The sequence below is a fragment of the Ambystoma mexicanum genome, chromosome 3p, assembly GCF_040938575.1.
Source record: "Ambystoma mexicanum isolate Mex_15411 chromosome 3p, UKY_AmexF1_1, whole genome shotgun sequence".
In the NCBI taxonomy this organism is placed as follows: domain Eukaryota; kingdom Metazoa; phylum Chordata; class Amphibia; order Caudata; family Ambystomatidae; genus Ambystoma; species Ambystoma mexicanum.
Genome location: NC_090925.1, coordinates 1173357009 through 1173372975, shown reverse-complemented (window position 1 = coordinate 1173372975; position 15967 = coordinate 1173357009).

Here is a 15967-nt window from a genome sequence, read left to right as displayed (position 1 = left end):
TGATAGCAGGATGTGTTGCTGGAGATGTCAAAAATGTTCCAGTGGTTGAAATGTTGAAAAATGATAAACAATGATGAGGTTCATCTATAGCAAAATAATAAAACAAAGCTATAGTTCCAAAAATAATTTCCCATCAGCTGCCACAGAACTTGCTGCTGCTTGTTTGCAAAAACAATGCTTCTTTCTTTAGGTCTGCAAGTGTCCTTCAGTGTGTCAATTAGACAGCAAAAATTGGATGTTTCTTCCTTAGTCTCCGTCATCAATGATTCTACCTTCTGTCTACATTGTTCAAGGTGAAGAATGTTGTCTTTTGGGTACAGGGGAGTAGCCAACTGGAGCTGGTTTCAGGTGATCAATTAAAACCTGATAGGCTCCTTTTTTTACGAACAGATATGGACGGAATGTTGTTCTTGTTCTCACATGCTTGATATCCTCCAGTGGTTGCTTGTACTTAGGGCCATCCAGTTTCTCAAAAACCCAGGTGCCCTCCTCAATAATAAAGCTCCACCTTTAAAGAATCTCTCAGTAGTGTGATGACAAATTGTTGATCTTGCATGCTAAGTTCACTGGAAGGGTTGTACAAGCCACACATATACACTGGCCTTCCCAACAATTCAAATCGTTTTTTACCATCACGTTGTAATTGGCTTGGTAAATTATGTATACTTCTCATTACCAAAGGCAAGTGATCCACCTAATTACCTCCATAGGGAAGAATGCATTTAGCCATGGAATGTTTTATAATCCCATTCGTTCTTTCAACAACTCCATTAGCTTGAGTCTGAAACAGGTTTCAGAATTTCAAGATACATGCCCAGCATGACAGGTCTTCTCTTACGGCTTTCCCGGAAAAGGTTGGGACATGTTCAGCTTGGAGTGTTTTAGGTGCTGTCATCACTGCTAGAGATTGCAAATCCTGTATGACTTCTTTACTGTTCGCTTTCCTCTGGGAAATTATCCCAGGGAAACTTGCACACATGACTACTACAATCAACAAGTATGTGTACGTGTTTACTAATACCAAGTGGCCAATGTGATCCATGAACATGGGTTCAAATGGTATTGTTGTGCTCAGTAGAGGAGCTTCAAAAAGCTTATTGGTATGATCCACAGGGGCTTCAAAGCATGTTGAACAATTAGCAATATATTATTTTACCCCTTTCGTCAGCTCTGGCCATAAATATCTGTCTAGCGAAAGCTAAGTAGTTGCTAAGATCCCCAAGTGGGCAGAGCCATTCTTGTATGAACAGCAAAAATTAATTTTAATCTGTCCGGCTTGTTTGGAAGTATCCTTTCAATAGGGCCTCCATCTTTTTTAGATATTGTGACTAGTATTGTGTTGTCTTTCACACAATATGTGTATGTCCTGAGGAATCCTTTCGGGTCAGGACAGCTTGCATTAAAAGCATCTTTAATGTCCTCATCAATAAGTGAAGTAGTGACTGTTAAAGCTGCTACCACTTGTTGTCTGCTGTCCTGCTGACAAGTCTGCCTGCTCATTACCAGAGCAGTGCACATAATCCATTATATGTGCTTCAGTGGGCATTGCCCAAACTAGAGGATTTACCTCTTTGATGTTCCAATCCTTCAGCCAAAGCTTTTTAGATACCATTGGTTTCACTTTATGATCCTTATAACATGTTGTACACATCATTGTAGCTCAAATTTGTATTTCAAGACTATGTATTCTTAATCAGAGACAGTAAGTGTGGGCTTGTGAGGGACAACCTGTTGGAGCACCATTGGAATAGGTTGTAGCTTAGCTGTCTGGGCTGATATATCTCCCAAGTGTTTTGTTTTGGTATGGACAAATACCAATACATTATTATAGTTGAAATGACCCTGAATAGAATTGCATGCAGCTGAGTAAGTAAATAGTGACTCAATGGTTGGAGTTGCAAATCCGTCACCATATTACACTTCAGAAAACATCCAGAGTGGAATGTTTAGTACAGCTACTTCTGCTTCTATTTGCACTGACCCCTCAAGAGCACACATTTGCTTCAACGTCAGTTTGTAATGGTACTGCACATCAGGCACGGCCTGACTAGCAGCCCATTGAATCCATCTAGTGTGTAATGCTTTAGCATTCAAGATGCTTGAGGATGTTGCTGCTTCCAGCTGAACTAATGGAGTAAACAGGTGAATAGTTGTATTGGCTGCTGGAAACTTTTCTTTTCATACTATAGCTTGTACTGCTGTTAGGATTGTCTCTTCTGGAGTGGACCATTGTTCTGGTATTGTATGAACACCTGAACAATATGCTATTGGTTTGGTTCCACCATATGTATGCCCTGCGTATGTGAAACCATTTTGACCATGTAGTAATATTAATGTTCAAGTATTCTGCTCATTTGCACACTTTTCTAGAAATTGTGAGGAGAGCCCCCTTGCCTCAACTGTCAATTAATATACCTTGTCTAGATGGGTGTTTAAATCTCCATCAGTACAACAGATGTCACCTACTGAAAGTGAGCAGTCCCCAAAATACAATACAAACTCCCAATGAGAGTCAATAACGGACACAGCCCAGGAGGGAATGAGACCAAGACCAAGTGCGGGTGAAGTTAAGAGATGAAGTTTATCTAAGTCAATTTAGGGCACGCAGAGGACTCTGCACACTCCGAGAGCACTCTGCCAAACAATACAATGTCAGTACATTTTAAAGGGTCACAGCGTCATTGATGGCGAAATACATACAGTAAAAAAGTTACATTTCGATTGGTGGAAAAGTAGGTCCAGTATAGCTGTCTCTGCACCGGCTTCATGCGATTGGATGGTGGCTTGGCGGGACGTTAGACATCACGTGCGTCAGCTGGGCTGGTTGGTGCGAGGTGAAGGACATGTGGTTCTGGATGAGGTGATTAATGCTAACTCTCTAATCTAAACACTACTTCCAAGTATGCAATAAATGAACATCAGTTGTATTTTGACAGTTGGGGAGAAGACTATGGACCTCATTCCGAGTATGGCGTTAAGGGATAGCAGCCACCGGTAACGAGACCGGTGGCGGTGATCCCTTACCGCCATACTCCGAGTTCCCTTTGCGCCCTCGCCCTTAACGCCTGGTTTGAGCAGGTGTTAAAGTCGAGGGCGCAAAGGGGCCTCCAAGCTAATAACGGTGACCGTAATGAACGGTCACCGTTATTTGCATCTTCCCCATTCCCATTGAGCCCTATGGGGGCTCATTTGGGAATGGGGAAGAGCCTTGGTGAATGGGGAATTACCGCCCCGCCAACCTTGGAATGGGGCGGTAATTCCGCCATCCACCAAGGCGCTGCCGGTCCGGGTACGGCGTCAACCAAGGCGTTAATAGCGCCATTGGTTAGCGCCGTATTCGGAATGAGGCCCTATGTATTTCCCATGTTGTATTTTATACGTTTGTCACTGGTCAGGTGAGAGGGGTGGGGGTCATCTCTGTCAGGGGGCATAGGGGTGAGCTCTCGGTGCAGACCCAGAGAAGGATGAAAGGATACATTTGTTGCGCTGAGACATCCGTAAGAAATGGGCCTTTGGCAGAACAGTCATCAGGAGAAAAAAGGTGGGGGCCCGTGTGCTTGCCGTGCGTGGTGCTGTTGAGGAGAGAGAGGGCCTTGCAGTTCCCATAGTGTGGCCAAATTCAAATAATGGAGTTACAAGTACACAAATTGGGGTTTGAACAAGTTTTGCATGATCTCCTCTATACAGGATACGTGGGGGTGGGTGGTTGATTATAACTAGGACTGTACATTTATATATATATATATATATATATATATATATATATATATATATATATATATATATATATATATAAACAAACGTAGCATATGTCCAAATCATGTGAGATTTTGAATGATTTTTATTTTCCAAAAGAACAACAGCTGACACATGTTTCGACCCCTGGTCGTTGTCAAGGCTGTATACATCATATGTATAACATAACAACATTGGTGACAATGTACATGACAGTGAAATTATCATTAGATCATAGAGTTAAACATAGAACCATAAACACATTACAAAAAAGGAGATAAATCATACCATATTGTATCATGTACCAGGTCAGGATTTGATGGTAGGAGTCAGAGCAGGATGAGAATTCAATACCAAATGATAGAAAGAAAATATAAAGTTGCAATAAGCAAATTGGCAATTGTTGTCCTTCCATTGTATTCAATATGCACTAATATATGGTCTTAAGAAATGTATCCTTGATACATAAACACAAGGCTTATGCAGGGTTTGTGAGGTATTCCATCTGTCAGTACCCAATATGACCAAAATAACAAGAATTTAGAAATCTAAATAGTGTATCCTGTATATACTAAAATAATTAGAATGAAGTCTACTCACCCTGAAGTTAGATCCAATGTCATTGACGACTATTAATTATAATTCTCTCATGAGACCACTGGGACATCAAACGTATTTCCCGAAGAAATGATTATTGGTAAATCTGCAGTGAATTGTAGGGTTTTTTGTGGAGATTTGGGGCCTGACGGTATTTTCTTACCGCCGAAAAATAACTTAGCAACAATCACTCCTTGTATTCAGATTGGGCCATGTACAACAATAATACAGTGGACATGCATTATTTCAGCACCCAGACATGCATATTTGGTATGCGTGGTTGGTATGCATGGTTGGTGGTGTTTTGGTGAGCATAATTCCCTTGTTTTATTTGTGGCCCCAATGTCCAGAATCCCTTATCTTTGCTTAGATTTTTCGTGTAATCACTAGAGAGACCTCAGGCCTACATTTCAGGAATACCACATTTTCAGTGTTAGTGTTAGTGTGCCACCATGGGCGATCTCACTGACTTATTTACGACAGAGAGCTATATGTGGTAATTTTGTGGTAATTTCCACTACCTTATATACGGTAGGGAACTATGTCCAGAGAGTCTCTCTTCCCGTTGGCTCATGTACCTCCAACGAGCTATGCTACAAACAGTCACTCACAACTGTCCATACTGAATATGATCATGCACACATCTGTCTTAAAATGACAATTGCACTGTTTAAAAATCTCCCCACATCATCAGCACTGTATTGGTAAATATAAAACACACCACCCGTCTGCTTTCAAATATTTTTCTGTATTATAAAAGTTGCATTTAAACACGATCTCACTCTTTACAGAAATAAATAAAATAGCACAGTAACAGCATTATCTGTGATACACTGAGAAGAGAGTGGCGGAGAAAAGAACTCGATTTGCAACATTAACATGTGATTAAATCACAGGAATCTCCTTTCCTACACTGACTGAATATTCTCGTACACGCTCAGCCCCCACACTTATGTAATTACCTTATCTGTTCAGCCCGAGTTTTCTTCAGCTGTTCTCTTTCTGAATGTGGCTCCCTTGAAGATTAACCCCAGTGAAAATGAGCGCCTTTCGTTCTCAAACCGGGGTTATTATCTGGAATTCTCAGCTTTTGCAGATAGGAATGCTTCTGCCAGGAAACAGGTCCTTCGCCCAGCTCTGCCAAATCTCGACTGTCCTCCCCCTCTCTTCAAACTCCCCAGCAAAACCCTAATCACTGCCTCTAGCATGATACTTGCTATGACGCTGCTCCAATCAGAATCAATCATGCCATCTCCTCCCTCTCTACACAATGGCTCATTTTTATAGTAATACTTTGTAACCAACTGATTTCCTGTTCTTCGAGCCCTTTTGCTTCCTGTAGTTATGTGGACAGAGCAGCAGAGAAAACGAAAAAAAAAAAAAATGAATGTGCGTTTAAAAGTTCACTTTCAGAACAGGCCTAATTCTGCAGTGGAGACACATTTTTATTAGTGGGTTATGTTAAATGAATTTTTATTAGTCAGGTTGTTTATTAATAATGTTAGTTATTAATTTTCAAATGTGTCTCTTGCACCATAGGCATTTCAGGTGAAAAATAGTGTGCATTTTTGAATGTGCACATGTGCTTTTAACTGTAAAAATAGATTTGCATCTTATATGTTAAAATCGTTTTTGACTGAATAGCCTGTCTTTCCATGTTAATCTGGTAACACATATAGCAATGCACCGCACCCATGTGGTTGTGCTGCATAAAATAATTGCTACCTGTTCAGTAGTGCTGTACTCTGTGCTGTAACACGCCAAATATCTTTACATACTCTCCTTTTGTTTTTAGAACCTGGCTACAATCCAAGCCAATTCCTAAAAACAACTTGTTCTTTCCTTTTTCTTTTAAAATGCATGTGTATTGGGATATCTTTCTCTTCCTGACGTAGCTAGTAAAATCAGTAACATTTTCATTTTTACTGATAGCACAATCAACCATCGACCCATGATTAGCACCAGGACAGCCAAACCCACTATTGAGCGTTCCCCCCAGGTTCCCCAATTAAATCTTTCCACTTCTATTATCCCCAGATTACTAATTGTAATATTGTTTTTTCTCAAATTCATTTTTATAACATGTCTTTCTTTGTGATTCAATAAATATTCCACATCCGGGTCTATTGGAAAAGTATCCCTTTGAAAAAAATCGATATTTTCCACTTGGCTTTCCCAAACATCATTTGTTACATGAAACAATGTTAACCCCCCAATTGACACAATTGTATCCTTTGGAACCTGTAAATAAAAAACATTATATTTCACCTGTTTAACCACGTATGTTCCATGGTTTAAATGTACTACCGTCATGTTCTTTAAACAGGTGCTGATCAACCATTTACCTCTGACCATCTTAGCCTGTGCCATTTCTTCACTCCCCATATTGCTAATAATCACTTCACATCCCTCTGATATACTTGGGTCAGATTTCAAACCACAAATAGCATCTGTGGCATCAGGAACAAACGGTTTACCTGGACACATATAATTTTGTTCTTTAAATTTTACACATGTTTCCAGGCTTGGTATTAAATAAACTTCAGGTTCCCATGACTGAAATGCCACCACTTCTGGAGTCTTAATCTTAATAAATTTGTCCTCTTGCCAAAATCCCACGTTGTGAACCCACTTCGTTTGATAAATAAGTTCAGGGGCTACATATGGGATGCATAGCAAAAATCCGATCTCTATTCTTTCCAAGTCCACATATAACGGCATTGCATTACCCATTTCGAATGCAATTTTTACCTGTATTATATCAATTTCCCTCCTGGTCAATCTTTCTATCATTTGACGAATAATATCCTGCGAAACAAAATACAAGGGGATATGTCCTTGAATCAATTGTGAAACTGCAGTTTGAACTTCTCTCATATAATTCGTTAATAGTCTATCAACAGGACTCATTATGTTCAATATCTCATTTAAAGTTCTGTCATGCTTAAGTATTATTTTAGTTGCCCGTTGCATTACATCCGCTTGTTCATTTAGAATGATTGCAGTTTCATTTATGAATCTTACTTGTTCATCCAGTCCCCCTCTAATTCCATCTAATGTTTTTTGTATTATTTCTAGGTCAATACTCAGTTGTTGCGCTTTAGTACTCAGTGTTCCTACCGAAATAGAATTGGCTGTTGATATTGTGGTACCTATTATGGCTCCAACTATAGACATTACCATTGATATCGCGAGCATCACCGCACCTCTCTTTCCTCTCTTCTTCTTAATGTCTGCTGAATTCACAAATGTTTTTTCCAATTGCATTAACATATCTCTTATTGACTGCTTAGTGTCCTCTTTTCTTATTTCCAGCCACTCTTTAGTCTGTTCAATCTTAATTCCGGTATTGTTCAAGTGTTTTTCAATCAAAATCTCAGGATTCAATGGTATGTATATATTTAGGAAAATCATCCTTCTATCACTCATGATGAATCCTGGTGCCTCTTCCACTGCGATACCAGATGCTGGTCCAGGTTCAATGACAACCTGTGCTTCTGAATTCTTGAAGATCCCTCCAAATATCATCATCATTAACCATATCATCGGTATCATCTTCAATGCTGATCGCTTTGCAGCCTTGGTCTTCACCCCTCTTTGGGGCTTTCCCGGAATCCGTCCACGTGGGCTCCAGGACTCCATCGTCTCCCGTGGGCTCTGATCCCGGAACCTCCGACCAAATAATGTTAATTTTCTAAATCAAATAGAAAATAAACAAATTAAGTACATAGCAGAATACTAATTTCACCCTTTTGCCAAAAATAAAACATGCTTGGTAAAAATATTTCGTTTTTTTTTTTTTCTGAAATTAAACACAAGTTAAAAGAAAACAAGCACATAAAACAGCATTCAATATTTAATACATTTTCTCTCTGCACACCAACCATGAGCTTCCATTATATATTTTTATTTATTTATTTATTTATTTTATATTATATATTTTTACATATATTACAGTGTTTATGTGCCATTATAACAATCAACTTTTTAACTTCTTTGTCACTGCCTCCTGATTGCACCCATTTATTTTCTCTTTTTGTGTTCAAGTGACTTTATCTGTTTCTACATGCTCAAGCTGCCTGATCTCATGTCTGGGATGGCATGGTTTGATTTGATTTACATGGACAAACTGCTCTATTGCCGTTTCACCTTCATTTTTCAAAATTTTATAAACTACAGGAGATACCTTATCTATAATTCGAAATGGCCCCTGCCAGGCTGCTAGAAATTTAGAATTTTTCTGTTTACTTTTTCCAAAATGAAACTTGTACACCTGATCCCCTACACTGTATTCCTTTACTGATGTCTTTTTGTCATAATAAGACTTTGCACTGTCAGCAGCTCTTTCCAGATTTCTCTGCACAAAAGCAAATGCATGTTGCAAATGCCTCCTCAGTTCATCAATATATTCATGAACTGTGGATGCACTCACAAGTGTCTGCTCATGTGTTCTGTATAGTAGGTGTTGTGGTAACACCATTTTCCTACCTGTCAAGACCTCATGGGGGCTAACACCTGTTGCCTTGGCAGGAGTTGATCTGATTGCCATCAAAACCAACGGTAAACGTAAATCCCAGCTGGAACCTGCTTCTGCCACAAATTTCTTTAAAATATCCACAACAGACCTATTGCTTCTTTCAACTGTACCTGAAGACGTCGCCCAATATGCGATATGTAGTTTCCTTTTCACACCTAGTATTTGCCATACATTACTCATTAGAGTACTTGTGAAATGACTTCCTCTGTCTGACTCAATTCTTTGTGGCAACCCAAACCTTGAGAACACATGGTTCACCAGCAATGTGGCTGCTGTTTGCGCACTACAATCTGGTGCAGGAATGCATTCAATCCACTTCGACATCAAACATACCACACTCAAAATATAACGGTGTCCCCTGCTCGACCTTTTTAAAGGACCTACATAGTCTATTTGCAAATCTGACCATGGGAGAGTTAGGCCTCTTTTCATCAATGGTGCTCTATGCATTGGTGAAGCAGGTTTAGATTGGGCATACTAGACATCCTCTAGTATATAATTCCACATCTTGGGACATATGTGGCCAGTAAGCATAATCTTTTAGTATTTCTAATGTTTTTTGTGAACCTCTATGGCCTGCAGTTATGGCATCATGTGCATGGTGTAGCATTAGTCCTCTGAATGAAAGGGGTACTACCCACTGTATTTGTCCTGTTATGGACTCTCTAATCATGAGTCCATCCTGTAATCTAATTCGTGTTTTGTTCTTTAATAACACCCTCAACTCCTCTTTTCCCATACAATCATTTTCTGTCAAAGAATTTTGTTTGGGATCTATCAAATGATTATAATAGATTCCCAAAATTTGATCATTCTTTTGTGCCTCAATCAAATCTTGGTCTGGCGTGTCATGACTCCACTGCACCACCGGTTGATCTACCTCCTTTGGTGCTTTAGAACGTGTGACTGCATCAATTTGTATTTCACCCATTAAATAATCGATAGGTAGCAATTCTCCCATCACAGCCCCAATCTTAGCCAGGTGGTCTGCCTTATCATTTCCCTCCTTATCCTCTCCTGGTGTTTTTAAATGCCCACGAATTTTTCTCCAGTATATTGTTAACTTATTCTCTGACACCAATTTGTCTATGGCTTGTATCATTTTTCCATGCTTAAGTGGCTTTTTGTTATATGTAACCATGCCTCTTGCTTTCCAACCAGGCAAATACTCCACAAAGCTATTCCGTGCATAGTCAGAGTCTGTCACCAGGACAATTTCACTGAACTTTTTATCAACTGCAGTAGCAATTGCTTTATAAATGGCTGCCAATTCCGCCACCTGACTGCTCCTATCTCCAATCCTCATCCCTATACTGGGGACACCTTCACATTTCAACCAGACATTTCCTATTCCTGCCACTAACTGTTTATTACTGTCATTTTCAATGTGAAAAGCACAACCATCCACATATACAGTTGGCAAATCCTTGCATGTTTTTTCATCAAAAGCTTTGTGTGGTGATTGTTCAAATTCCTGCAAACTAGTTTCTACTTCCATTTCATTTGGTATTTGTTCAGCTGCACAGTCATGTAAGTCAGCTAGCCCTTGAGCAATTGGGTTCTTTTTATTTTGTCCATATCTCACTTCTACGGGAAAACCTTGTAATGCCAGCGTCCATGAAGTGATTCTGGATTGCGCTAGATTACATGATCTAATTCTTTTACTCTCTAAAAATTGCAAAGGTTGGTGATTTGTTTCAATAATCACCTTTTCTCCCTGAACAATGGGGCGGAAATGTTGTAGCGCCCACACAGTGGTTAATAGGGCCTTTTCACATTCATTAAATTTCATTTCAACTTGGGAAAATGCCTTACTTGCATATGCAATGGTTTTGTGATTCAAATCGTGTTTTTGTGATAACACTGCTGACATACAATGTTCAGAAAAACCTATTTCTATAAAGAAATCCCTGTCCTTTATGGGGTATGCTAAACATGGTGCCTTTACAAGACATTCCTTTAATTTAGCCACTGCATCAGACTGCTCTTTTTCCCATTTCCAGGGAGTATTCAGTTTAAGCAGTTTAGTCAATGGTTGAGTGATTTCTGCATAATTTTCAATGAACTTTCTGTTATAGCCTGTCATCCCTAATAAACTTTTTACTCCTTTCACATTTTTAGGATCTTTTAATCTTTGTATGGCCTCTATTTTCTTCTTTTGTGGATTTAGCCCATGTTCAGTCACTTCATGCCCTAGAAAGTTCACTTTTTTCTTGCACCATTGTGCTTTTTGCAAAGATACTTTGGCGCCTGCTTTCTGCAATTGGCCAAGTACATGTCTTATTTCATCAAAATGGCTTTTCAGGCTTTTATTTTTTATCAGGACATCGTCCACATAAACTATTGTTCCTCTTTCCGCTGCATCCGGCATGGCCTTTCTCAAAAATATGCCAAATTCACTCCCACTATTGATGTAGCTCTACGGAGACGGAGCTCTAAGCCAGGCATATTGAGTCCTGTCAAATGTAAAGGAAAATAAATGTTGTATCTCCTCTGCCAATGGCACGCACCAATATCCAGAGGTGAGATCTAATGTGGTAAATACATTTGAACCATGTATCTGAGCTAAGCCCTGATCAATGAATGGCAGTGGCCATCTAGATACTGGTACTCTTTTATTTAACTCTCTCAAGTCTGCACACAGCCGCCATTGACCATTTGGCTTTAACACACCTAAAATAGGTGTATTGGATGTGCTATGAATGGGCCGGATGATTCCCCGCGATTCCAAATTTTTAATAATCTCTGCCAATGATTCTAAACATGCCAGCGGTAGTCTATACTGGCGTACAAACACTGGATTTCTGCTACACCCTTCTGGTAGTGTGGCCACATGTAAATCAGTTAAACCACAATCATAAGCATCTTTTGCAAATACATCCTTAAACTCCATAAATATCTCCCTCAGATTGTCCCTCTCTTCATTGCTTTCACACGCATTCGCTAAGGAGATCTGTTCTTCTACCATTTTGGAAAATTCTGGAAAATCTTCTGGTAAGGGAATCTCGGCGCTTTCCTCTAACTGTGTGGCTGTGTCTTTTTGTAAAGCTGCCACTTTTAAATATTTTGGCATATCAGCTTCCACTTCAATGGGCTGATTTTCTGTTTCATTTTCATTTAAATTAAATATTATGCAATCCTCTTGATGGCAGCACACTGTCTCATTTGAATCATAAGGATACACAGAATGAATTTTAAATATTCCTTTGGGCTGAGAGTCCAGGTGTTCTGGCAACTCACCCTTGGCGTCTACATACTTTTCAGGAATATTTCCAATCACCATGTTATTTAAATCTGCTGTATAATGTGATTTTTGTATGGCCATTCCTAATGGGGAGTTTTCCTCTAAATGAATATCCTGACAACCTTTATTATTTACCATAATTTTTACAGATCCTTCACCAATATCTACCAATGGAATGTATTCATAATCCAGGCCTTGCTGTTTTATGGACTCATTCAGGCATACAAATGCATCAGAACCTTTCATCTGCTGTCCATTTTTGCATTTCAGTGTTATTGCAAACTGTTTTGTAAATGCAGGAATAATAGTATCTTTCCTCATTTGTAATTCGATTGCATAAGGAACCAGTTGTGCATAATGATAAGCCCTTCTTTTGTCTTCAAATTCAGGTGCCGGACCACCTAGGCGTGACCATATTTTTTGATTAAGGAAATCTAACACTATACACATTCTGTGCATGATGTCATTTCCCATGTAAAATTCATTTTGTGCTCCACTCACTATCCATACATTATGGTAAATTGTTTTCTGCCCAATGCTAATTTTAAGCATGCATCTGCCTGCAATTCGGTTTTCAAAGTCTGGAATGTCCAAGCCAGAAACATATTGGTTTTTAATCCTAAATCTCGGGATTTCTTCCCTCTCCATTATTTTTTGCAACAATTTCTCATTAATGAAACTCCTTTCATGTTCAAGCGCTAAAGTGGCTTTTATTGTTTTAAAATAGTCATTTATACCAACATGAACCCATGGTTGCTCATCGTCCATGTGTATTTCTGCCAGAGTGGTAATGTGTTTTTCTGAATCTGTTTTAGGAGTAATATTCTGTTTGCATGTTTTCTCTTTTAAATAAAAACGTAATGTGTGCTCATCTATGGCAGTCTGCCAATTTTTCCTTGGGTCCAAGTATATTTGTACAGGTAGTTTTTCATTGTCGCTCTGCATTTTGTCTTGACACATTAATATAACAGTGACACTAGGTATGCAGCTATTCTGGAGATATACCTCCACAGCATCATTTGTTTTGGCAATGGTGTGACATTCATTTATATTGCTGTTTTGTGATTTTAGTTTCTTAGGCCTCAATGGTTTTTTGGTTAAGGACCACAGCACTCCATTCACCCCATCTATTAGAGGAGACAATCTTTTCAGACAATCTGTCCCCATCAGAAATGGAATTTCACAAATAGATGTGATCAATGCCTCTTGTTTCATTCTGTGCTTTCCTATTTTTATGTCAACCTCAGTTACACCTATGATGGGCCCCACTCCCCATTAAAGTTATGCACTGGGCCTTGATTTTCCTTCACTTTGATCTGACTCCGTGGGGGTCTCCCTTCATTGATACTCTTTACCAGCTCCTTGGACATAATTGTGGCCTGTGCGCCAGTGTCAATCATAGCAAAGGTGTGGCATTTTTCTTCTACAGTGATGGGTGCATAATATCTGTCCTCAACTTCCTCTAATACACATAAGAAATGTGAATTCTTACTGATTTCAGGGCTCACCTTTCTCAGGTCTTTTTCACTTTTGGCTAAACACATTGGTAAATGGAAAGACATTTTTCCCTCCTTTTTACCCATTTCTGCGCGAGAGACTTTATTCATTTCTCCATGATCAGAGGTTTTTTGGAGTGTGGCCACTGTTCGCCCATCCATCTGGGTAACATCAGAGACCACATTACAACCTTCCAACTGAACATGTGTAACAACATCATTCATCAATTTGTCATTTTTTAATTCTGTGCATTTGTGATCATTTAGTGTGATACCAGCCCTTTCAGCCTCTTCAAAAATATGTGGCTCAAAGAATTCTTCAGGTGATTGACTTGTACCCTCCTTGTGAGTATTTCCTTTTTCTGTCTGTCTTTGGTCATTGTTTTGCCTGCCCAGGGAAGGAGCTATAGCATCCCCACTTACTCCCTGTCCACTGGTATTCCCCATGCATGAGTCATTTTTCTTAAGTCTGTCCCTTTTTTCTTTTGGAATTCCTAATGTTTCTTTTTCATTTGTACAAATCTTTACTGTTTTATTTAGCTCTAGATTAAACCGTACCTCTTTTTTAGAATTATTTGCACTTTCTGTCACAAGTTCATTTGCTGGCACTTTCACATTTAATCCATTAGGCATCTCAGAGTCGTTATGCAAAATTGTATCAGAGCAATCTGTCATTTTGGCACTGCAGTTATCATGAGTACTTAGTCACTTTTCGGAAGCCCCCCGGTCATTGCTATGGCCATCAGCCCCCTCTTTGGAAGGTTGTTTTTGCGCTGTACAGAGCTTTCCTATTTGCTCAGCTAACATTTTCACTTGGGCCTCAAGGCACTGGAACCTTTCCATCTCTCTAGGATCCTCTTTCTGTGGTCTAGGTCGATATTGGTTGTTTTCCCCCTGATTGGATCTATTCTGATACCTCTCAGGTGAATGATGTCGGTTGGGATGGTTTCTGAACTCTTGATTCATTTGTGGAGGGGAGCGGGTTGCACCCATCCTTTGATTATAATCCCCTGGTGGGGAATCATTGTACTGACGTGGATTGTAGTTCACGTTTTGCCTCATGTCCTGTCTCTCAGATTGTGGGTACTGGCCCCTAGGTTGATTTCCATTATCAGTAAATCGATCCACATATCGGGGCCTATCCTGATTACCATATATCATGGTGTTGGGATCAAATCTGCTCTTTGTCCCCAATGACTCGTAGGGACCATCATTTCTTTCATCTTGATTTTGTCTCTGGTTATTGTTCATACCTGCCATATCAGGCCGATATCTTACACGGGGTCTGTCCCCTAAATACCTAGGGCTGATGTAGCTCTCTCTATTACTAGGATCATGTGATTGGAACATTGGTCCAGGAAATGGCGATCTTTGTTGATTACCCCTTTGTTCAGGTGTCACATTATTTTTACCTTGGCTTTGAGCAGACTCAAGGGACATTTTGGCTGACCTGATTTCCATTACTGTGGCTGAGGGTTCTTTAGATTTAGGTCTAGTATCTTTCATTTTATCACTTTCTCTACCCTGACAATAGCGTACCTCATATAGTTTTGTGCTTTGATGTACAATCCATTCAAGGGACTTGTCACGGTCAAATTCACGGACCAATTGGGATATGATGTCTTTCTGTAGCCCATAGAAGTATGCAGTTTTAAACCCATTGGAATTTGAGTCAAAAGATACATCAAAGCGAGAAAATGCTCTTTTTAAGTCTTGTAAAAATTGGCGAGGGGATGTATTAGGTCCAGCAGTAATTGTGTAAGCGACTTTCTTTGCCTCTTGCAATGACTGAAAAGGAGAAAAATGACGCCTAATTTCTTTTTCAAACTCCAACCATGTCATATTCTGCTGTTCATTTAATCCCCTTATGATGCTGGCCGTCGGGGCATCTAAAGTTAAATGAAAATATTGTCTGTACTGTTCCTTAGGTATCTGGAGTGCTTTAAAAATGTCATGCACCGCTTCTAAGTGATCCTCAATGAAGCATTCACCTCCCTTTTTAAATGGTTTGATCAGGGCTTTAATGGATTTCATTATTTTTATGGGGCTACTTGTTGCAATGCATGGAATTGCACTATTTTGTGATTCAATCCTGTTTTCAGGTGTATGAGGTTGGTGGCTGCCCCCAATGGGAGTATCAAATCCCCCAAGGGCGCTGCAACCAAGTTCAGTCACCGGCCCAGTCACTGGGGCACTAGCTCTTTGGGCAGAGCTAGAATTCACCTCCACCCCATTGAATGTGGTACCCTGCCGCCTCTCCTGGGACCTGGGAATGCACATTTGCTGTTCTAAGTCCTTACACTTTTTAAGGAGTCTGTTGGCTTCATCTTGCAAATAGTTGTTTTCACCATTCATCTT